We start from the raw sequence: 25,454 nt of genomic DNA on the forward strand, positions 1-25,454 counted from the left end.
TCTCTAGGGATGCTGAATCTTTTCTGATCAATGGATGGAATGTCAAATGGAAGAGAATGAACTGACCAAACAGCAAACTTAGCATTGAGTATATCCCGCCTGGAGTGATGAGGGGGGAGTCTTGAACTCCACACAGCAATTTTGTGCAGCGCTACAAATGGATCTGAAGTAATGTGGGTGGGTCAGCAACATATACCAACAAATACTCAACATTGCCCCCCAGCCTGGGTATATCTTAGCACTCTAATTGAAATTTAAACTTACTGAGATTGAAGAATATGGTAGTTTTTTGTTGTTGTTGTTCATATTGGCAATATGAGGTTGCCAATGTTAGCCTTTTACAGAAACAACACCAGCAACTGCATGCTGTTCAATTTAATACATAGGTTGTAACCACTGTGCAACAACAGGATAGCCTAATCAAAGCCTTCAGTCCCCAGCTCTTTCAGATGTCATTTTGCTCTCAAGGTGCTCAGCTGGCCAAGGGCTACCTTTAGGATGCCCAAGAATATGGGTCTTATCGTTAGAATTGCATATTTACTAGGACTCAGCCAATTTCGTTCAATTTATTTCTATGATGATACCTTTAATGTAAAAATTGCATAAACAAATGAAATATGAGTGTGAGGACATGTTGCACCTATGAAAATTAAATTTAATGCTTTTCATAAATCTAGTATATGAAGTACTTAAAAACTAACAAAACCCTTGCTCTTGAATTAGGAACCAGAGAGATGTATGTAAAAGATTGGAAAAATCATAATAATCTGGAAGAATTGCCCACATGGGATATCTTAAATGCTTTTATGTCTCATTGCAGGTTAAAGAAACCTAAACTAGGCATTGTGATGTTTTAATTAAGATGTTTTCAGCTGGAAGTAAAAGCAATTCTCCCTGAAATGGCTTAATTATCCATTATTCCTGTTAGCCAGAAGTCCTGAAGTAGAAAATCCCCAGGGCTCTTAAATACACCAGCTTAATCAAGTCATCTCGTGTCATTCCCACCTTCCTTCCCAAGCATTTAGAGTTTATTGGCAGCCATCCTTCATGGAATAAAATTAGTTTAGGCAGTGAAGGAACCTCAGCCTGATAAATCGATGGCCAAAGTCAGAATCAGGACCCCTGCTTTGCCCGTATCCATACCTGTGCATTGCTTAATAAATCTTTCAAAGTTCTTCAGGTTCCTTTGATGTCTCACTGGCTAGGAACAGGTACTATACACAACACTACTCAGTGGCAAGGTAGAGAATCATCCATTCACAAGGGGCAAGGGAGACCCCAGGAGGGGAGAAGCTTTTCTCAGTGTGGAAAAGGGAGTAGCTGTTAAACAGGCAATCAGCACGGTGTGTCCCAGTAGAATATGAATGATGGGTTACACAAGATAAGTGATGATAAACTGATATGGAAAGGAACACCTTTGCTGTATATTTAAAATTGGTGAATGATTTTATCTTCGTATATACCAAGCTAAAAATATAAGCATTTCAGTTATATATTCCTTGCTTTAACTGACTTTTACTAACCTACCAATTCTGATCTCATCAGATGAGAAATTTCTTAATATACTTAACTGCATTATTTCGAGGAGGCAGTACAGGGTCTCACACACACAGTATGTTGTCAATAGGTGCTAATAACAGTGACAATTACACATATTTGGAACAACTGGACTCATTCAATGCTATAGATAAGGGTCAAGAAGAGAAGATAACAAGAGAAATTTTTCTGTGATGTGGCAGATAGAAAGATAATAGAGAGGAGCTGAGGTTTGACAGCCCCAGATGACCCACACAGCAGTATAGCCCATGCCGTGACAGCTCCAGCTGGCTGGTGCAGAAGTCCTTGTCAGCCAGAGCAGCATGACAGCCCAGTCCAGCCTGCATAACAGCCTGGTCTACACCATCCCCGCTCATTTCTATACACCACCCAAAGCTCGTTTTCTGTGCATTCACTGCCCAAACCCACCTTCCATGCACCATCAAACATCTATTCTCCCCCACAAGCTTCTGTGTAGCAGAAACCTCTGGTTCTACAATGTAGCAAACTTAGAACCATTGTCAGCTGGAAATAGCCAATATGGCTGCAAGTTGTGTCTCTGAGATGTCATTATAATAAAATCACCATTGTCATACTCACTCTCATCAAGCACCTGAGTCCATGAGACTTCTTAAATTTCCAATAAAGGGAATGGAAATGGGCTGCACTCAAGCTCCACCTCAAACTCTACCTGCTTTGAATATTCAGTTAAGCCCCACCTCAGACACCATCTTGTGCTTTCCAATAGTATAAAAGGATAGCCTGAACCTTGCTGTTGGCAGGGGACATATCCCTATGTCCTTTTTGTTCATTCTGTCTCTTTTCAGCTTGCCTACACTTCTTCCTTGAATGTGCACCTTTCCTTTGCTTTAAATAAATCCTGTTTTCCTATACATTTTAGGTCTCCTCCTTGAATTTCTTCTTGAGACGGAGACAAGGACCTGAACCAAGTTTAGCCAGGGGGCACCCCTGAAACTCTCTATTTGACTATTAAGTGGCATGACCTTGCCTTGAAAATTGTGCACAGTGCCAAGAAAATATTTAGTTTACTTCAAATATGAAGGGCTTTTTACATAAAAGAATCATTCTATTAATAATTTTGAAAATTAGTTGTTGGGGAGAAAATGCCAACAGGTCAACAAACGATCTACTTTCCCTTCTGAGAACATGGAAAAAGAGCTTTTCAGAGCTACCTAGCATTTCAAAAAGACTGTCTGCTTAGTTATCGCAAGGAAATGTCTGAAAACATTAGCCTCAAATCATAGACCCAAGAGTCTCTTAGAATTTTTGTGCAAACACCTGCTCATTCCTTCTAACTCCTCTTGTCATTTAGATTTGAGGTAGAAGAACAATAGAGAGCTCTGAGCTCCTGAGGTCTACGAGGACCCCCGTGCATCAAACATCCTATTGGAACATGTTAAACTCATTAGATTGTATGGTAGCTACAGCATTGTAGCACTTGTACATAAAATAAAAAGCTGTAGCCATAATTGTGAAATAAAGGCTATTGTTTGCTTTAACATCTATTTCTCTACTTGGCTTGCCTGAAAATTTGCCCCTCTTTTAGTTTTTAATGTTTTCCTTTGTGCCCTTCACCCCAAACACTTAAAAACATTTATGTTGCTCTGCCATGAAAGGAATCCATCTGATAGTTATATCCATGTTAAGCTGTATGTAACTTAATTTGGTTATACTGTTCCATGTTTATTTGCATGTTAAAAGGGCCTTCAGAAGGACCACAATTCTTAAAGCTAGAGTATGAATCATTAATGGTTGAATTTCAATCATCAAAAAAGAGAAAAATGTATTACTATGTAAATTATATATAAGCAACAACCTACTTGAATTACAATCTCTACCCTTAACAGAAATTAAGTTTACATTTTTTCCTAAAATAACATATTAAAAAAGGACAATTGCTGTAAGTCTTTTTATGCATGTGTTTCTATCCATACTTATTTATAGTATATTAAGTAAAATTCTTTGAAGCTGGAAAGTTTTTCATTGCATTTATTGTTATATCTCATGAATTTTAAAATGCTTAAAATAGAGAAAGATAATTAAGGAAAAGATTGCATACAATTTAATTGTGAAAGCAAACAACAAGTACTGCGTAATGAGCTCAAAGCTGCTTAACTTATATTCAGAAACATTTATATCAATGTTAGTTTTCTCTATTTTAGGCTATAAGCAATTCCAGGGCAAGAACTGTAAGTTCTATATTCTGCATATGTAGTGTAGTTATTAAGTGTGAGTGTAAATTCTTATTAGGATTAATTATCTCTCTTTGAAATAACTGACAAATTTTACATATGCAGGGCTTTAAAAATGCACACCCCACACTTAGGATATATGAAACAAAGAAAGCAAAAGCAATTCATCTGCTTTAAAACCCAGCAGCCCCTTCTGGGTCCTGAGAGAAGGAAGGCAAGATGGTGGAGAAGAAGGTGGAAGACTTCAATTTAAAATCAAAGTTAACTCAGTCTCTTCTACCTTCAAGTGATGCCTTTTCAGTAAATAGACAAATTTCCTTTAAGTTTATTTGCCCTTTCAAATTATCTCCCCGTTCCATATTTCTTCCAAAATGCCATTAATTTCTAAGGGATGGTTTTGATGTTGCTCATGGCCCTTGCTATCCTGAAACCCATAAATAATGTCCTCTTCATCTGAATGGATGTAGTATTATTCCAGGATCCATGATTGTCATTTCAGTCTCCACTTGTCACCTAAGCTGGACCCCTTTGTACAAATTTACACAAAGGGCACATCACAATCCTGAATCTGTCAGGATTTGTTGAAAAGTTAAAAAGTTAAAAAATTGTAGAAAAGTTAGATTTAAAAAAATTTCTCAGGGGCTGGCAATGTGGTGTAGAGGGCTAAGCCACTGCTTGCAGTGCCAGCATCCCATATGGGACTAGGTTAAATCCTAGTTGCTCCACTTCCTATCCAGCTCCCTGCTAATGCACCTGGGAAAGCAATGGAGAATGGCCCACGTGCTTGGGACCCTGCACCCACGTAGGAGACCTGGAAGAAGCTCCTGGCTCCTGGCTCCTGGCTCCTGACTTCACCCTGGCCCAGCCCCATCTGTTGTGGCTATTTGGAGAGTGAACCAGTGGATAGAAGACTTTTCTCTATCTCCCTCTCTCTCTAACTCTGCCTTTCAAATCAATAAACATTATAGAAAAGAGATTCTTACAGAGGTCAGCATTGTGGCACAGAGGATTAAGCCACCACGTGTGACACTTGCAAGTCATATCAGAATGCAGGCTAGAGTCCCAGCTACTAAAGTTCTGATCAAGCTTTGCTGTGTGTGAGAAGGCAGTGGAAGATGGTCCAACACCTTGGGCCCCTGTCATCCATGTGGGAGACCAGGATGGAGTTCCTGGCTCCTGAATTCTGACTCAGAACTTGTTGTCCAAGACATCTGGGGAGTAAAACAGCAGATGGAAGATGTGGTTCTCCCTCTCTCTCTTGTCACTCTTCCTTTCAAATAAATAAATCTATTTTTAAAATGTTCTTAGATATGTTTTTCAATCAGCTGGTTGTTTTTCAAGATGATTGAGAGGCAATTTTATGACCATGAAATGTGAATAAACAATATAGCTTATTTTACTTTTATATTATATTGAAAAAAGGAGAAGCTGGAATTGACAAATGTTAATTACAAGTATTTGTCTTATGTGTTATTCATTGAATTATGACAATAATTTCTAGATCTGATTTTGTTGCTTGTGTAAGTTTTGGCTTTCTTTAGATTCACTCTTTATCAGTTAGACCGCAATTTTTCTGTAAAATGGGGAAGGCTTTATTTCCCCTGTTCATTTCGCATTATGTTGAGTATTGAATAAGCTGATATAGTTGAAAAAAAAACTTCTTTGGAAATAGTCATCTCTGAAACTGATGGAGAGTGGGGCCAGCACTGTGGCACGGCAGGTTAAGCCACCACCTGGGATGCCTGCATCCCAAAAAAGCACTGGTTCAAATCACAGCTGTTCCACTTCCATTCCAGCTATCTGCTAATTTGCCAAGGAAAGCAGCAGAAGATGGCCCAAGTGTTTGGACCCTTCCACCCATATTGGAGCCCCAGATGGACTGCCAGGATGCTGGCTTCAGCCTGACCCAGCCTGAGCTCTCTCTCTCTCTCTCTCTCGCTCTCGCTCTTGCTCTCGCTCTCTCTCTCACCACTTTTTATCATTCTGCATTTCAAATGAATAAAATAAATATTTCAAAAAATAAAAGAATCAAGCTCATGATTTTTACAAAAGTGGAGTTTGAGAATCACTGCTTTAAATGCTGGAAACAATTATTATCTAAGTGACAAAAAAGTTCATCAACTGAACATGGTCAGAAAGTTCCAGGGTCTTTACTACTCCACCCCTGTGGCCTTAGCTTCCTGCATTTTTCCCTCTAAGTCATCATTTCAAGACTGTTAGATGGCTGCTATAGCCCAATGGCTGTACTCTCAGTCAGACTAAAAGAAAGGATGAAAAAGAAGAGACAAGGCAACTTGGACCATCATGTCTATTGGGTAACTACATGCTTTCCCAGAAACTCTCCGATCTCAGCTCCATACATCTGATGGCCAGAACTTAGTCACATGGCTGCTAGTGGCTACCATTAGCTGCCTTGTCAATGAATACACTTTTCAAGCTTAAGCTTTATTTTGAGGCAGGTAAGAAAGGGGTTGATATGTGTTTATCCAGCCAACAGTGTTCTTATGTCAATGGAGGATTATAACATAAACCCAATAATTTAGAATACTTATCCTGGAAGTAAGGAAACATGTGGAAAATGAGGTGTTTCTCTTTAAATACTGCATTTGATAGGCTGCCATGTGGAAGAGAGCTCAGATGTTACATGAAGCTCCATGAGACAAAACTATGGATAGAACCTAGAGATCACAGATGTTGAAAGAATTTCCTAATCAATAAATTCATTCACAAGGAAATGGAATCCTTATGCAGCAGTGAGCATCCTATCACTCTAAGACAATTTCTTGAAAACTCGCTGGAGAGAATTCTGCAATTGATCTCTTTCAAGTCTAATATTGTAGGATTCAATTCATTGAAATTAAAAGAATTATATGTATAACAGTTGCTAACAGTTGCTGCATGTTTACTCTCCCTTTGATATTGTTGTAACTACTTTACATGTATTTTCTCAATTTCTACCACCAAAAACACTATGAGATAATCACCACCATTATTCCCACTTGCAGAAATTGAGAAATAAAGAAGCAAAATACCTTGCTCAAAATCAGAGATCCAAGATACAAGCCCAACTAGTATGTCTTCAAAAGTCATACTCTTCATTCCTGCAACCATCTCCCAGACTAAAAACAATTCCATGATTTTGAAAACTTAAGTATGTTTCACATTCCTCGTTTACATATAAGTGCAATAGTATAGCTAACTCCCATTCTAGTTACTCATAATAATAAAACATGTCTTACACCCTTTGGGGGCAATGCTAAAATTCCTATATCTTAATTTCCAGTTTCTGCTTAGATCATCACTCTTTTAGGACCCAATTCAAACAAATAGAGTTAACTTACCAGAACATGTCCTTGGGGTTACCTTGATTACTTCTCAAAACTACCCTGTAGGAGTGATTGTCCCCTCACCATTTCTGTGTGATTATCTTTAAACAAAAACTCCTAACTTCTATGAACACTTTCTGAAAAGTATGATCTTTATTTCCAACTCTTGGACTACTTCTGAGAATAGATTCAGCAACTTGTCCATTGCTACCCCATTTTCAAATGCTCATAATGGCTGATACAAGATGAATATTAACAGAATATCTGATGAATGAATAAGTTAACTTATATATCTTAATAACAATATATGTTTGAAGTAGCATGTAATTTGAATCAAATAAATCTCCTAAACATTTTTCTGTGGCTATCCATTAAGCTAATGAGAATGTCAGACTACTTTGTACTCATATTTGATAAAAAAATTGTTTTCATACAAAGGACTAACTATGTTTAGCAATAGAGGATATTTCCACACCAAGATTACTATAGTCAATTCATTTGAGGATGCACACTTGACAGTTGACTCCAAACTGAAGGCTGTGCCCAGTTTTCCCAGAGCCATTCCCACAAACATTAAAGGAGCTCCGTGTCCAGAAACTAAGAACTGATCTTAGTTTTACTAATTTTTACAAAATGGGAAAAATTAAAACAAAAACAGTGCAGAACAGACTGCTAAGTCTGATTGAAAGGATAAGCAAGAATGGAAGAGTGAAAGTTCTTAAATGTAAAAGAGAATATCCACTTCAAGAAGCAATAGCAATAGCACTCCAACCACAGTCTCTATGTTGTACTCATGATTGCTATGGTTTTTTTTTTTGTTATAAACAATAAAACTCATTTATTGTTTCATAAATTCAACAGGGTTTAGTGATAACAATATCTCTCTTCTAACACTGATGCCACTGACTTTCCTATTAGAACCATGTATTTCACTATTAAATTAGGATGTTTATGAAAATAAATATACTGAAGAATCAAAGACATTTTTCTAAGAGGAAGTTTATCCTGTTGACTTACATCAAGAATTGTAGTTGTCAAACCTATGTCCCTAAAATAGCTATAAAATTTTGGGTAGTGTTGTTAGAAATGAATACAAATGTAAACTCATTAAAGTACAGTTGTTGGATCATTCTGCTTTATGGAATAGACAGAAACAGGCAGTGAACTGGATGTGTGGGTTAGTTATGAAAGATTTCAGCACAACGCATTAAAGACATGGACTTGCTAACTGATCATGTGGTGCAGTTGCTATTGCTTAAATGTCAACCAAACTCATGAGCCCTAGATTCTTAAGCAGGAACCATTTATTCTTTATTTTCTTTGTACAAGACCAAGAAAATAGATTAACTACTTCAAGGACAAAGTTCTAGTCCAACATTCAGGTTGCCAGCTGAGAAATTACAGCAGACCCATCACTTTGATGTGCAACAATCAGAAATAAGGTGTTCAAATAGAATTAAAAAAAAAAAAACTCTGCTATATATTACACAGAAAAGACAAGCTGTGCCTAGGACTTCAGGTACAGGAAGAACTATTTATATGCATAGAAGTGGAAAGGTCTGCAGATGATGAATTCTCTACAGTAACATCATCAACCTTAGAATTTCAAGGTTGGAAGGGAAATTCTGATCCAATCTCCTCACTCAGCAATTAAGGAAACCACTTATCCATCCACAGTAGCCAAGTGGAATTGCTATGTTATATGTAATATATAATATTGCGTATATATGTAAAATATATAGTGGCATATATAGTAGCATAATATATATTATGCATGTATAATAACATAATATATACTATAGAACATATATTCTTTAAAATATAGGATTTAATAAGTATTATGCATTCTTGAAAACATAAGATTAGTGTTTTTATTAAACTTTATATTTTCAAGAATGCACCATGTTTGCAAGTGAACTACAGCTCATTCATTTTCCACATTGCATATAATTTTTTATGATATAAAGTATTTCTCTAAGAATGGACTTTTAAATAGGTTAAAAATCCAATGATTACTTCATTGATTCACTGATTTTATTTTTACTGTTACAATGACCTCTATTTTATAGCTATCTAGTTGTGCTTATATAGGAAAACTTTGAGGGCATGTGCCTAGGAATATAATTACTGACTGAGTGCAACAGAATGAGAATCTTCAGCTTTGGAAGACAATACTGCAGCACCTTTCTAAATGGTTATGCCAGTGTATACTCCCAGAATAGGAGTAAGAGTTCCCATTTCTCAATATCTTCACTCTCCTTTGTCTCAAAATCTGATCATGAAATTTTCCAATCTGATTAGTATGAGTTGTATCTCTGTATGGTTTTAATTTACATTTCCTTGTTTACTGATATTGAGTGCCACTTTGTAAGTTTATTAGCCATTCAGGTTTTCTCATCTGTGAAATGCGAGTTCATGTCTTTTGCCATTTTTTCCACTTGGTTGTTTCTCATTTTTGTATTGATTTGCAGCAATGTTATTCTCGAAACTAATGCTTCATTGGTTATATGTATTGCAAATGTCTCCTCCCAGGTTATAACTTGCATTTTCACTTTCTTTCATTGTCTTTTGAAAAATGTAATGCTCAATTTTAGTATAATCACATTTATCACCTTTTTGTTTATGGGTAGTGATTTTTGTGTCCTGTTTATGGAATCCTTCCCTACAATGAAGTCATAATAAGTCTGTATAATCTATTCCTCCAGTCCCTAATTTAATTCTAGCTCTTATGAAGGCCCTGTCAAATGCAACAGTATTTGCCTCTTGTGACTGCATTGTTGTCTGTTTCCAAATCTGTCTTCCGAATCGCAGCTGGCTGCATGTCTAACTCGCTACAATCTCAGTGAAATGCATCGTATCTTGCTGGTTCTAGGTCTCTTTGCCCCATCACATTCATGCTTTCCCTTCCTTGCTTGATCCATCTGGGAGGGGAGCGGCCTGACCTATTGGGACTATTTCCCAGGTTTCTTTGTCCTCCTGGAAACACTAGTCAGAGAGTGAAGGAGAGAAATTCCCCTGCTGATCCCCTGCCCTAATGATTTAGCAGCATCTCTGGTCACATGCATTCCTGCCTCATCATGTCAGGCACAGATGGCCCAATTCCTGCCACTAATGCTACACCCTGGGGCCCAGTAATCCCAGCGCCTTCCTTGTGTCTCCAACCCCGGTGGCGGGTCTCCTGTTGTGATTGACACCTGGGTAGCCTCCCTATGCCATAATTGGCTCTCAACTCCTCCATGATCAGTGTGGGCAATTCCTAGATTTTTTCCTACTTCAATGCTTGGAGACTCATCTGTTTCCTTGCTTTAGACCTTGACAGAGCTACCCCACATAATCCGCATTCTAATCTTTCCATATTGTTCACAGTGCCCTACAAAACTCAGCCCTGTTTCCCTCTCCACATTGATCACCTGCTTGTTCCTGCCCTTCAAATGTGTAATCTAATTTCATTTGCTTTCTTTGTTATCATTCTTTGACTTCTTTGCTGGAAAGGTGATGTGCCAACACACTACCACCTTTGTTTTTCGTATCTGCTTGAGAGAACTCTGTCCACTCTTCAGCACTCAACTCACTCCACTGTGAATCCATTTCTACACTTTGAGACACAATCAATCCAACTTATCTTCTTCCAGAACACGTAAGGACTGGTATTCTGTGCCTTACATTCAGGGAGCAGTTAGAGGAAAGCACAGTAACACATTAGCCAGGTTTTCCTTCAAAATCCAACTCAACTGCTAAGCACCGAACAGCCTTGTGCAAGTTACAAGTTACTTAACTACCCTGTACTTCAGCTCACTCTCCAGAAAAATCCTAAAAACAATAGCACCTCCCATGTTGGACAGTTTTTAGCATTTAACGAACATTTACAGCATTCACTAAATGACTAATGATACCTTCATATTGTTTTGTATTTTTGTTTTAAATGCCTCTGTACTTTTTTATGAGAATGTCTATGAGCTCCATGTAGGTACTAAAGCCTTTTGTTGTTGCCATTCTATTTAGCTGTCCCTAAGCTTAGCACCTTGCCTTGCTTGTACCTTACATATTTGTTAAAAGGTATGAATCTGCCCTGGTGTTTGCCTAGGTAGGGCCAGAGGTGAGACATTGGGAAGCTTTGTCTTCAACCTCCTGCTCCACTGGTCACCACATTTTAGAAAGCATAGCTTTCCATTCTTACCCTCCTATTCCCTTAGCCTCCAAACAGATCTACAGAGCAGAACCTCAAATAATTTCAGAACATCAAATACTATGCCCCATTTACGTCTCCAGGGGAGTCGATGAGCGGGAGGCTCACTCCACCCACAAACCTTTACACTCCAGAAGACACACAAGATCATCATTCACAAAACACACACTTGTCTCAGAAGCTAAGGGAAGGAGTTTTTTGCCTCCTGAAATGTCATCAGCAGAGTGTGAGACTCAGCAGGAACTCAAGGTCCCTGATGCAAAGAGGAGAACTAAATTGAGCCTTGGAGTACAAGCAACGGATGCATTTGGCAGAGGCTGTGTGAGGAAGGTCACCCAGAGAACAAGGCAGGGCAAGAGAAGCCCAGATGACCAATCTCCGGAGCTCCTACCCCAGACTGTGCAGTACTTTACAAGTTCTGCTAGGGTGAGAGGCACCAACAACTGAGTATTCTTAGATCACAAAGTTTGAATGACTGCTTCTATTAATCAAGAACTTAAGATAGGTAGGACGTAATTTCTAAAGCCTTTGATGTAACAATCACATCTCACAGAGATAGCCACAGCACAGGAGGTAGTTTAGGCTTAACAATGTGGAGGGAAACAATAATCCATATTAGAATTTACATATACAGATATTGTTAGTCTGGAAAGAAGTGTTGCCATTGCTGAAGTGTAAGAGGGCCCATCCCTGTGAGTGAGTCTGTGGAGCTTAGGGGGCAGCTCCTTTATCCCAGCCCTCTGTATGACAGGTATGTCAGGTGCCAAGACAAATCATTAAGCTGTCCTGCTATTAACAAGAAAAATCAGTGTTGTGTTACCACAAATCTTGTCAAAAATTGAGACTAATACGAATTAAAATTTTCTTCCTTAGAGCTTTTCTGTGGTGTGTATTTTGTACAACTGATGCTGAAATTTATTGCAATTAAAAAGAAAAGAAAATGGCCACACAGCATCAGGATATACACGAATATTACTGACCACAAAGTTTCCCAGCATCAGTAAACTTCTGTGGAAAATTAATTTCATGCTTGTCTGCTCTGGTAAAACCCCTTACTGAGTTGTTATAAAAAGAGAAAATTGAGATCGTCTGTGGGAATACCAAAAACAGTTGATGTAGCTAAAAGAATTGTCATGTTTATATGTTTTATTGTTTTGGGCCTTCACCTACCTACAACCTTCCATCAGGTTGCCTTATCTGCTGATATCAGAATTCCAAAGTGTTGCCCTCATAGGTTCTCATGAAGGATCCAGAAAGATGTATGAATACCCAGAGTTAGTAAGAAACAATATGAATAAAATAAGAAACGATTGAGCCATGTGATGAAAAGGTAGACAAAATTTCTTATGTAAAAAATGGTCAATTACTGGTGAATTTGTGCAATGTTTACTGTATCAAGCTCCTAAATTTATCTTCTAGTATTTGTCTTTGCTATGATTTGTCTCACCAGACTAAGCCTAGAGAACGTTCATCTTGGTTAGGAAGCTCTATAACTTTGCAATTTCTATAGAAAAAATTCTGTGCAGCAACTAAATATATTATTTTATTTATCTTAGGAAGCAATTTGCTTCAAGGTGAAATTTCAAAAAAAAATTCTCCTTCCAAATGATTTCACATTTTTTGTTATCATGCATTTGAAAACAGCTTGGGCATGACATACCACACCTTCTGCTCTTCTAAATAAGACTGAAGAACAGATGGCTGCTGACCTTTATCTCCAATCAGGTTCTGCCTGCCTGCATATTATCTTATTTGTAAAAATTAATCTTCTTACCCTCAAATATATTTCATTTTGGAACAATTGATTCAACAGGCAATCAGCATAGTTATTAAAGGCTTGACACACAAACATATTCTCCCATCAATTCCTGTTTGGAAATGAACATTAAAAAATTTAACAGTCATAATCCCAGGTGGAGATATAAGAGGATAAGTGTATTTACAAAATAATATGTTGACCCTGAAATGCCCTGGTACATTTATCAGACAAATGGGCAAATCATTCAAATATCAACATAGAAAAGCCACTTTTCTATGGTCTAGGTGACATAGAAAAACTTGTCATTGAGAAGATGTATTATCTTCATTCTAAAGCATGCAATTATGAACCAGAAAAGGAAAGCACTTTATACATGAAAATCCTCTGTGATATAAATTATTTTTAGTGATTAAACACATGTTTTGTGATGATCAAACGGATGTGCTTCATAGGAAATATTTCTAGAATCTTGAAGTATGTGTCTGCATGCCTAAAGGGATACGTAGACTTAAAGCAGAGTTAAGCCAGCGATAACCATATGCTTACTCAACAGGTAACAAATTCTTTCACGTACGTTTTCTTATTTCATCTCTGCATATGAAGCAGTAGATAGTAAATTCTGGTAAGTGGCAATTTAGAAAAAGAAATATGTATTTAAATCTTGCAGCAGTAATCTCTAGTTCTTAGTCATCGTCTCAGATCTAAATATTCAAAATTATCTAATATTGTGCACTGAGTATAAACACCTGAGCACAGTGTGATGTATCCATAGACAGTGAAAAACATGACGTAATCTTTGAGGAGAATGGTTGGTCCAGAAACGTGTGGCGTCTAATAGAAGCTTTGTGCTCAGAGGAGTATCTTTCCCAAACTAACAAGGATCCTTGTGAGATAACTGACTACTGGGAAAGGATTTAAATCTTCGTCCTTCCTATGCTGCTACATTTTTGTGAAACAAATAAGGTAGGCTTAAACCACTGCCCCTTTGAAAACAAAGGGTGCTATTTGAACAATGTTTTTGAATAGGTTTGTTATCCTTACCCTGATAGATTTTCAGAGTGCACATTATTTTATAAGTTAATCCCTTATTGTGCCTATAGATTCAATTCAATATGACAATTTACAGATAAATACGATATGGAGCCTGTTAGAGGTTTTCTCTGGATCCCAAAAGTAATTAAAATAATAGATATTAATAAGGCCAGAATAAACAATTCTATCTGAATGTGTTTTCAAGAGAAATGACTGCAAACATTCAAATACTCTTTGAAAAATAGAGATTATAATTTTTCATCTATCTTGGCATATAAATAATTTAAAGCAAAAATTAAACAATTCACACTATAATTTTTTTAAATTACAATATTGATTCCCTACAATATTACTGAAAAATGAAGACTTATTAATCATTTTAAACTGCAATGGTATAATCGATATAATTAATGTTTTCAAAGGTAAACTTTGTTAAGTTGGATTTTTAAAAAATTTGCTAAAATGGATGGGTCTTAAAAAAAATGATGTACGGCCGGCACTGTGGCTTGATAGGCTAATCCTCTGCCTGCGGCAGCGCCAACACCTCAGGTTCTAGTCCCGGGCGGGGCGCCGGATTCTGTCCCGGTTGCTTCTCTTCCAGTCCAGCTCTCTGCTGTGGCCCGGGAAGGCAGTGGAGGATGGCCCAGGTCCTTGGGCCCTGCACCCGCATGGGAGACCAGGAGGAAGCACCTGGCTCCTGGATTCTGATCAATGCCGTGCACTGGCTGTAGCGGCCACTGCGGGGGGCGGGGGGTGAGCCAACTGTAAAGGAAGACCTTCCTCTCTCTCTCACTGTCCACTCTGCCTGTCAAAAAAAAAAAAAATGAAGTAACACATCTGCTTAATATCACATTTGCTATCCTGACATGCAGAAAAAGTATTATCCTAGATCTTAAATACTTATTTTAAAACACTGTAAATATAACTGATACTAAACTGTTTAAAAGGTATATTTTACAAATGATAAGGATTAGTATTATTTGCTGATAATCAGCAAATCTTAAATGAAAGACTTTATCAAAGATGCATAAAAGAGAGTTAGCAAAAATAGGCTTTGCAAAACCAAGGAATTTTAGTGCTAAAAGTTTGGAATTTCTCAAATTTCCTCCACAAATTATACTTAAAGGTTTGGAATGAGATCCAGAATACTAAGGAACTAATCTACAGGAGCCAAGATATCAATTTCAAATTTCTCTGGAGTCACGTATTTTGGTTTATTATTATTATTATTCAGATAATTTCTCTCTCCCCAAATCTTTGAACAAAACTTGCTTCAGAAGATGTGTCTATGTTAATCCTGTAGACTAGCTTAAACTCCCATAATGACTGCACCTGCAGTCCTGTGGGTATCTCTCATCAAGAAACAGATTTGTGTCTCCCTCTGTCCCTGTAACTCTTTACCTTTCAAATATTTTTTCTAACAGAAGACATAAGTCTATACTTTTGTCTGTCAGATTTATAGTTTTAACTCTTGCAGTTAGCTTTAGTTCATTTTGAGTTGATTTTTGTACATAGTGTGAGGAAGGACATCCAACTTCATTCTTTTTTACTTGGACATTCAGTAATCTTGGCACTATTTATTTAAAAACTACCCTATTTCCTATTCAATTACCTTGGCATTATTGTTGAAATTCAACAGATCATATATATGATAACTCATTTCTGGACTCACTGCTATTCCATTATCATGAATATATCCTTATTCCAGCATTGTATTGAATTTTGATATCAGGGTCCCTTGAATTTCTATATGAGTTTTGGTATTTGCTTGCCACTTTCTAAAAGAAGCCAGATCATATTATAATAGGATCTGTAAATTAATTTGAGGGCTATTACCATCTTAACATAATTGTCTTCCAATTATTAATATATGTCGCTTTCTCATTTATTTAGGATTTACTTAATCTCTTTCAATATTTTATAATTTACAGGGTATTAGTTCTATACTTTTTCATTAAATATATTCCAAAGTAATTTATCTTTTTGTTGCTGTTACAAATGGGATTGTTTTCTTCATTTCAGTTTTAGTTGTTCATTATGCATTAATGGAAGCACATGTGATTTCTGCATATTGATCTTATATCCTGTAACATTGCTAAACTTACATGCTAGTTTTAGTAGTCTTTAAAAATAGCTTTGGCCTACCATATTAAACATAGTTCAGAATTGTTTCATTTTTCTTCTTTCTTTGGATTTTTTTCATTTTATTTAAGGAATAAAAACTTCCTGCATTCCGTAAGTACAACTTTGGGAATATAATGATTCTTCCCACCATACCTGCCCTCCCACCCACACTCACACCTCTCCTCTTCCTCCCTCTCCCATTCCCAGTCCCTTTCTCCACTAAGATCCATTTTTGATTAACTTTACATACAAAAGACCAATCCTATACTAAGTAAAGAGTTCAACAAGTTGCACCAAACACACAAAAAAAAAAACTGTTTCTCAAAAGTCAAGGGCTGTTCAAAGTCATTGCAACTTGAAGTTAATTTTACTTTTTTTAGAAACTTAATTAACTTTAAAGAAGCACCCAAGAATGATACATCTTTTGTGAGCACTCAGACATAATTGTAATACAACTCTTTGAGGACAGAAGTCCTGCATGGGAAGTTAGTGCATAATGACTTTAACAATTAACACTTTTATGTATGACGTCGGTGATCACCCAAGAACTTGTTAGAAATATAGGTTCTCACACTTCTTGAATCAGTATTTGCACTTACGGCTTCCTCGGCTGATGTGTGTGCATATTCAAATTTGGAAAGCACTGGTTTAATCAATCTGTTCCTCAAAGTCCACTTCTACCCATTTTCAACATCGAGTTCTTCCCATTAGCAGATTTTTGCAAGTACAAGAACGAACACTTGCTGAACCTCTCTCAGTCTTCGTACACTATTATCTTTTCAATTAAGGACAATTGTCAGTTGTCATGTTTTGGGGGACATGGAATTAATTGCAGGCCATTGTTACAAAAAAAGTTTGATGAAAGCATGAATTCTCCTTGTTAATCCAGACAGGAGCATGACCCACATCTACGTCAAATGAGGATCGGTCATATTGAAGCTGAAGATGAATAGTATAAAGCCTCCTCAAGTCCCGTGACGGAACCACTTTAGCCATTTGGAGGGTGCTTGCGTTGCTTCATGTGCTCAGAGGAACCTCCTTTATTATTGCTGTTGAGAAACTGGTGAGACGAATCTGGGTTGGTGTCCATGAGTGGAGGAAAATTTACCAGACCAGATGTAATGGTGAGAAGAGAAGAAGCAAATCTTTATTTGAGCAGGAAACAGAAAATCTCCCAGTAAAGGAGAAGTTGGTGGAAAGAGATCAAGCCTCTGAGACTTGCAGTCTAGGGTTATTTGTATGTCTTTAACGCAGCATCATCGCCAAAGAGCAAACATAGCAGTTACACATTAGCTATTGTGAAAGCAGGAGCAGTGTGTAAAGCAATTTCATTTAACTTGTTTTGTCGAAACCTAAATCTTGCAGTCCATTGGCAAATATTGTCACAACCAGACTCACATCCTGTTTTGTTCCAGGTGTCCATGCTGGCAGGGAACTGTAGTGTGTATGTGCTAGCAGGGGATGGTGAGATGGAGTTGGAGGTCTGATTCAAGATGGAGCTAGTCTGGTGTGCTTCTAGTCCTGGGTTCCCTCAATCTAGAAGCACCTCCAACCATCCGCCCATCTTAGCAGCATTGCCATGCTTTTCCCATCCTTCACGCACTGAAACATGCTATTCGACAGTGCTGTGAAATACTGTGTGGTCTCTTCACCCCCAGCAGCTGCTGTGACTTTCAAATACTTTGAGGAAGAGCCACTGCCTGCTGTGAGCATTGGTGGTTCTAGTGGAAAAAAAACAACTATCAAGAAGTGGAACCAGGGCTCAGCATTGTAGTTCCAGAACTCATCAATAACATTTGGAGCCCTGTAGGATTTGGGGAAAATAGAAAGCAAGAAGCAAACAGAGCACACACCCAGTGATTCACAGAAACTTAGAATTCTCAACTACATGTTATCTACCAATAGTATGAAGTCAAATACAGCCTTGGTCCAAAGCTGAATGCAAAACAAAACAAAACAAAAACTAATGATTTTCTAAGCTTTGTTTTTGCAAAACTAGTCTTTAGTCTCCTCCAGTTTCTTTTCTCTAACCTTATCACACATATATATAGAGACAAGTGATGTTTCTGATACTTATCATACTCCAGGCCTTATCCTGTTCTTTGATTTCCATAATTTACACCACCATGGAAGTCATAGCAAGTTTCTTCACCTGCCGGCGCCGCGGCTCACTAGGCTAATCCTCCACCTTGCGGCGCTGGCACACCGGGTTCTAGTCCTGGTCGGGGCGCCGGATTCTGTCCCGGTTGCCCCTCTTCCAGGCCAGCTCTCTGCTGTGGCCCGGGAGTGCAGTGGAGGATGGCCCAAGTGCTTGGGCCCTGCACCCCATGGGAGACCAGGAAAAGCACCTGGCTCCTGCCATCGGATCAGCGTGGCGCGCCGGATGCAGCGCATCGGCTGCGGCGGCCATTGGAGGGTGAACCAACGGCAAAGGAAGCTCTTTCTCTCTGTCTCTCTCTCTCACTGTCCACTCTGCCTGTCAAAAAAAAAAAAAATTAAAAAAAAAAAAAAAGATTCTTCACCACCTCAGGCCATAAATCCAAACCCCAAGATTCCAGGGAGAGCAATAGATACACTATCTTGGGAAGCTCATCTGATTCACCTTCCTGAAATCCCACCTACGCTCATAGCTGGTTCTGGATAGCACTCCAAATGGAAAATAATCATTAGAATCATCATGTTTAATGTATATTACAAGTGTGAACATTTTTAAGTCCCTTAATTTCAACTTAAAAATTCTGTTTCACTTATAAATGCAGAGATTTGAGCATTAAAAGAAAAATGATTCATCTTTGTTTGTTCTTTGATTAGCTTATAAATCTAACAGTTTTAAGTTCCCTAAACATTTGTAACTATTATCAAATTAAGTTGATTAAATTCCAGTAAAAATGTATGAGTTAATTATAACTTTCCTCAGAAATTAAAACACCTACAATTTAAGTCATGGTTTTCCTAGAGATTGAAAACATCTTGAGTAGAACAAATGCATATATATATATATTTATATATATAAAGGTATATGTGTATAGATATACTAAAATTAGAAATTTTTTTTCAATTTTTAGTATCATTATAACTAAATCAAGTGAGTTTGGTTGATTTATTCGCTATCTTTATTTTTACCTCCATCCTCCACTGAGGTTGAAGAGTCACACAATAATTACAAAGAGCAGAATTAATAGTCTCAATCTCAACCAAGTCTGAACATTAGAAAATTTAGTACTAGATTAAAATCACAAATCTGAGCTACCAAACAGAGGGCTATAATTGGAATGCAAAAACCTCAGTGTCTTTTAGAATAATTTGAGTATAATTAGGATGCCATGTCTAGTGCTGTAATAATGGTTTTGCCAAACCCATATTCTTATTTCCAAATAATGCATAATCCATCCCCTGGGTATTTTTAGGTTTGATCTCACATAACTAATACTGACTCATAATTCTCACAACTTTATTCTTTAACGTCTATCACTTGTCAAACTTAACTTTACTCCTCATGACTTTTATGCTCAAAAATTTTACACATTAGATGACCTGTTAGATTTCAAATGCACTCTTCCAGGTTCCTAAGAGAGTCTAATTTTGTTTAGGAATTTAGCCCCCAGACAGTCCAGGCAATTAGAGAGATTTTCCCCATTTTTAGTAACAAAAATATTTCTTAAAGTATTTAAGTTGATCCAAGCAAAGACATAGCTAATATTTTAAAGGTGATAATTTCATATTATTCCTAATCTCTTAGAAAACTAGTCTTATATAAAACTTTACTCAAAAATAAAAGTGTTTGTAACTATTTAAATTTTTTTAAACTCCCCACTAACTCTGTACATAGAATCCTCTTCTCCTTCAGAATTCTTACTGTGCAATGAAACATCAACACATAGTCACCTTAACAGCATATAGTTAACTTGTGATTATCTACATGTAGAAGTAAGAAAAGAAATCTTTAGAAAATAGCAAAAAAAATGGGGAAAAGGGTAATTCTAGTTTTATGGTGATCTGAGTTCCTTCTAATATCCCAGTTATATCTGAGCATATATCCTGATGATTAATATTAGGGATTGGCACTCTTAATTCTTATCTGAATTTACTAGTTTTCATCCGTATGATGCATAAACCCTGAAAACTTGGAGATGTGTAAGTGATGAACTATAAGTTCATCTTGCCTATGGAATTTTCACTTCAGCTCTCTAGTAATGCATCTTGACTGCAATAAACACCACATTTATAATTTCCCATAAAACAACACTCAATAAGACTGTATCTTTCTGTAACAGATAAATTTTAAAAGTGGCTTACACTACATTTATGCTATAAAAAAGCTTGCAAACAGATATTCTAAAATGTGCCTATACTTAAAGGACAGAAAATAAAATGCAGACTATTAGAAATATCTCTCCTGTAGTATCTACCCAATGCACCAGCCCCATGCCTTCCCTATGGCTTCAGGAAGGAAAAATTTGTATTCTGCAAAAGGAAGGAATGATTTCAGATATTAGATTTTTCAGATCTCATTAAAAATTATTACAAAACAGCAGTTTTACACTACTTTATGTGATATTGGTGTTTATATTACAAACATGGGGATATATTGCTCTATAGTTTTCTCTTTTTGTTGTGCTGTTGTCTGGTTTTGGAATCAAGGTAATGCTGCTTTGTAGAATGAGTTTGATAGGGTTCTCTTCCTTTCTTATGAATTGTTGTTAACTCTTCAAAATGCATAATGTACATATTGGTCCACATGTTTAATATGCCTCCTGTATGTCTTCAACAAAGACCTTCACCATAGCGATTGGAAACCATGGTTTCATGAGCATGTCCATGATCCAGATGCAATTGCTGAACCTTGTCACATGAATAAAAGGCAGAACATTTCCAAAAGGGAATTTGCTCATCACAGAAATGGGAGCACACATATCTGTGGAGAGGTAATAAAATAGAAAATTAGAGTTAAAAATCATTTGGCCAGGGGCTGGCGCTGTGGTATAGCAGGTAAAGCCACCGCCTGCAATGCTGGCATCCCATATGGATGTCAGTTCGAATTCAGACTGCTCCACTTCTGATCTAGCTCTCTGCTATTGCCTGAGAAAACAGTAGAAGATGGCCCAAGTCCTTGGGACCCTGCACCTGCATGGGAGACCTGAGGAATCTTCTGGCTCCTGGCTTTGGATCAAGCACAACTCTGGCCATTGCAGCCAATTGGGGAGTAAACCCCTGGGTGGAAGACCTCTCTCTCTCTGCCTCTCCTCTCTCTCTCTCTCTCTCTCTCTCTCTCTCTCTCTCTTTCTCCTTCTCTGTGTAACTCTGACTTTCAAATAAATAAATATTTTTAAAAATCATTTGGCCATTAAAATATACTGACAAGTGATAAATGAAATAGAACCCAATAAAACTGCATAAATGAAAGGAAGAGTTGTTTTACTGAAAATTTAAACAAAACAATTAAGCCTAAGGCTAAGTCAACTAAGAAAAAAAGAGGGAAAAGACTCAATCAATTGAATCAGAGATAAAAATGAGATATTATAACTGATGCCACAGCAACACAAAGGATTATTAGGGTCCATTATGAGTAGCTACATGCCAACAAATTAGAAAACCTACCACAAATGAATAAATTCTTAAATATATATAGATTACCAATTTGAACCATGAAGACATAGAAAACCTGAGCATCCTAATAACAAGTAATGAGACTGAATCAATAATCACAAGTACCCCAACGAAGAAAATCTCAGGAACAATCTGCTTCACTAGTGGATTTTATGAAACTTTTAGGGAAGATCTAATACCAATTCCTCTCAAACTCCTCCAATACACTGAAAGAGAGGCAACTCTAATTCATTTCATAAAGTTAACATTCCCTTGATTCCAAAGACATATAGGAACACAACAAAAAGGGGAAACTGTAGATCAATCTCCCTGGTGAACATAGGTGCAGAAATAATCCACAGACTACTAGCACATCAAATCCAACACACATCAAAATAATCATTCATCATGATTAAGTAGGATTCATCTGAGACGTTCTGGATGGTCTTACATGCACAACTAAACAAATACATCACTTCAACAGAATGAAGGACAAAAATCAGATGATTCTTTCAATAGACAATTGAAAAAGCATTTGATGAAATTCAACATCCTTTCAAGAGAAAAACCTTGAATAAATTAGATACAGGAGAAACTTACCTCAATATAAATAAACTCCATATATGACAACCCCACAACCATCATATTGAATGAAGAAAAGCAGAAAGCATTTCCTTTAAGATCTGAAAACAGAAATGTTCACTCTCATGGTTCTTATTTAACATAGAAATGAATGTGCTAGCCAAAGCATTTAGGCAAGAGAAAAAAAATAAAAGTAAAACATATAGGAAAAGAGGAAGTTGAATTACCTGCAGATGACATGATTCTATACAGAGAGAAATATAAAATTCCACTAAGAAACTGATAGAATTGATAAAAAAATTCAATAAACTCATAGAATATAAATTCAACAAATTAAAGTCACCAATAACAAACTCCCTGAGAAAAAACACTTGTAAGGACAATCAAACAAAGGGAACAAGATACTAAAAAATGAAAAAAAAACTTTCATGTTCAAAGACTGGGAGAATTAATATTGTTACAATATCCATATTACCCATTGACGTTTACATATTAAACTTGATCATTGTCAAAATAACATTGGTATCCTTCACAGAACTAGAAGAAACAATCCTGAAATTCATATGGAAACATAGGAGTGTCTGAAGAGACAAAGCAATCCTGAACAAAAAGAACAGAGCTGGAGGTATCACAATACCAGATGTCAAGACATACTATACAGCTATTGCAACCAAACAGCAGAGTACTGGCATAACGACACACAGACCAGTGGAACAGAATAGTGAGAATGAATCCATACATCTACAGACAAGTGATCTTTGAGAAACGTGCTAAAGACATACAGCAGAGGAAAAAGAGCGTGCAGTGAACGGTGCTGGGAAAACTGGATATCCATACACAAATTAAACTTTCACACACCCCCAGCTCTATATAAAAATCAGTTCAAATGGTGAAATATCTAAATATAAAACATGAATATATGAAACTACTGGAAGAGAACACAGAGGAAATGTTTCAAGACATTGGTACAGACAATTCATTTTCAAGGTCAAATGCCAAAACAATCAACAAAAGCAAAAGCAGATAAATAGTATAACAAATAATATAGAAACACACACACACAAACCAACAGAGTGAAGAGACAGAGAACAAAATAGGAGGAAATATTTACAAACTATTCACCAGAAGAAAATTACTATCCAGAATATATAGGGAGCTCAACTAAAAAAAGTCCAGTTAACAAATGGACAACAGATCTGAATGGACATTTCTCAGAAGAAGAAATACAAGCAGGCATAAACACATTAAAAAGCACATTATAATTAGCCATCAGGTAAATGCAAATCAAAAATCACAAGAAAGGTTCATCTCATTCCAATTACAATGACTATTATCAAAAAGACAAAAATAACAAATGCTAGTGAGAATACAGAGAAAAGAGAACACTTGTGTACTGCTGATGGAAATGGAAGTTGCCACAACCTTATAGGGAACAGTATAGAGGTTCCTCAAAACACTAAAAATAGATCTACCATATGTCCCAGCTATTCCACTTCTGGGTATGTATCCAAAGTAAATGAAATTAAGATCAGTCCCATTCACAATAACCACAAAAAAATTTAAATGCCTTGGAATGAATTTAACTAAGGATGTGAAAGATCTCTATAATGAAGTTTGCAAAACAATAAGAAAATAAATAGAAGACACAAAAAAAGAAAAAAATTCCATGTTCATTGATTAGAAGAATTAATGTCAGCAAAATGTCCATACTATACAAAGCAATTTACAGATTCAATGCAGGACATTCTTCTCAGATCCAGAGACAAAAATCTTAAAAAATGTATATGGAACACAATGGACTCTGAATAGATAAATCAATCTTAAACAATAAAAACAAAGCCAGAGGCATCACAATATATCAGATTTCCAACATATACTACAGGGCTGTTAGAATCAAAACAGCCTGGTACTGGCATGAATATAGACATGTGGACCAATACAACACAACAGAAACCTCAGAAATTAATTCACATTTCTACAACTAACTAACCTGTGACAAGCGAGCTAAAATCAATCCCTGGAGAAAAGACAGTCATTCCAACAAATGATGTTGTGAAAACTTAATCTCCAAAAAGAAGTATGAAACAAAACCCCTTACCTTAACCCATATAACAAAAAAAATCAACTCATGATGGGTCAAGGATCTAAACTTAACAATTGAAATAATCAAATTTCTAGAGGAAAACATAGGGGGAGCACTGCAAGACATTGGCATTGGCAAAGACATCTGGGATAAGGGGGAGCACTGCACGACATTGGCATTGGCAAAGACATCTTGGATAAGAACTCAGATGCACAGGCAATAAAAGCAAAAATAAATGGGATTACATCAAGCTAAGTAGCTTCTGCACAGCAAACACTCAACAAAGTGAATGCATAACCAACAGAATGGGAGAAAATATTTGCAAACTATGCGTCTGATGCAGTGTTACTAATCAAAAATATAAGGAACTCAAGAAACTCAATAACCGCAAAACAAACAATCCAATTAAGAAATAGACAAAGTACATAATCAGGCATTTTTCAAAGGATGTACTGCAAATGGCCAACAAACACATGGAAAAATGCTCAGGATTACTATCCATCTAGAAAATGCAAATAAAAACCACAATGAGATATAACCTCACCCCAGTCAGAATGCCCATCATCCAAAAATATAAAACAACAGCAAATGCTGGCAAAGATGGGGGAGAAAAAGTACCCTAATACACTGTTGGTGGAAATGTAAACTAGCACAGCCCTTGTGGGAGACAGGATGGAGATTCCTCAGAAATCTGAAAATAGATCTAGCATATGGCCTAAGCCATCCCATTTCTGGAAATTTACCCAAATGAAATAAAATCAATATATGAAAGTTATTTGCATACCCATGTTTATTGCAGCTCAATTAAAAATAGCTGACATATGGCATCAACCCAGATGTCCATCCACTGATGACTGGATAAGGAAAAATGGTATGTATACACAATGCAGTACCACTGACCAAGAAAAAATGAAATTCTGTCTTTTGCAACAAAATGGATGCAATTAGTGGCCATTATGCTTAGTAAAATATACCAAACTGAAAAAGACAAATATCATATGGTTTCTCTGATTTGAGGTAACCAATA

Source organism: Oryctolagus cuniculus, chromosome 4 (assembly GCF_051225735.1).
Source record: "Oryctolagus cuniculus isolate XC-2025 breed Fujian yellow rabbit chromosome 4, ASM5122573v1, whole genome shotgun sequence".
NCBI classification, from domain to species: domain Eukaryota; kingdom Metazoa; phylum Chordata; class Mammalia; order Lagomorpha; family Leporidae; genus Oryctolagus; species Oryctolagus cuniculus.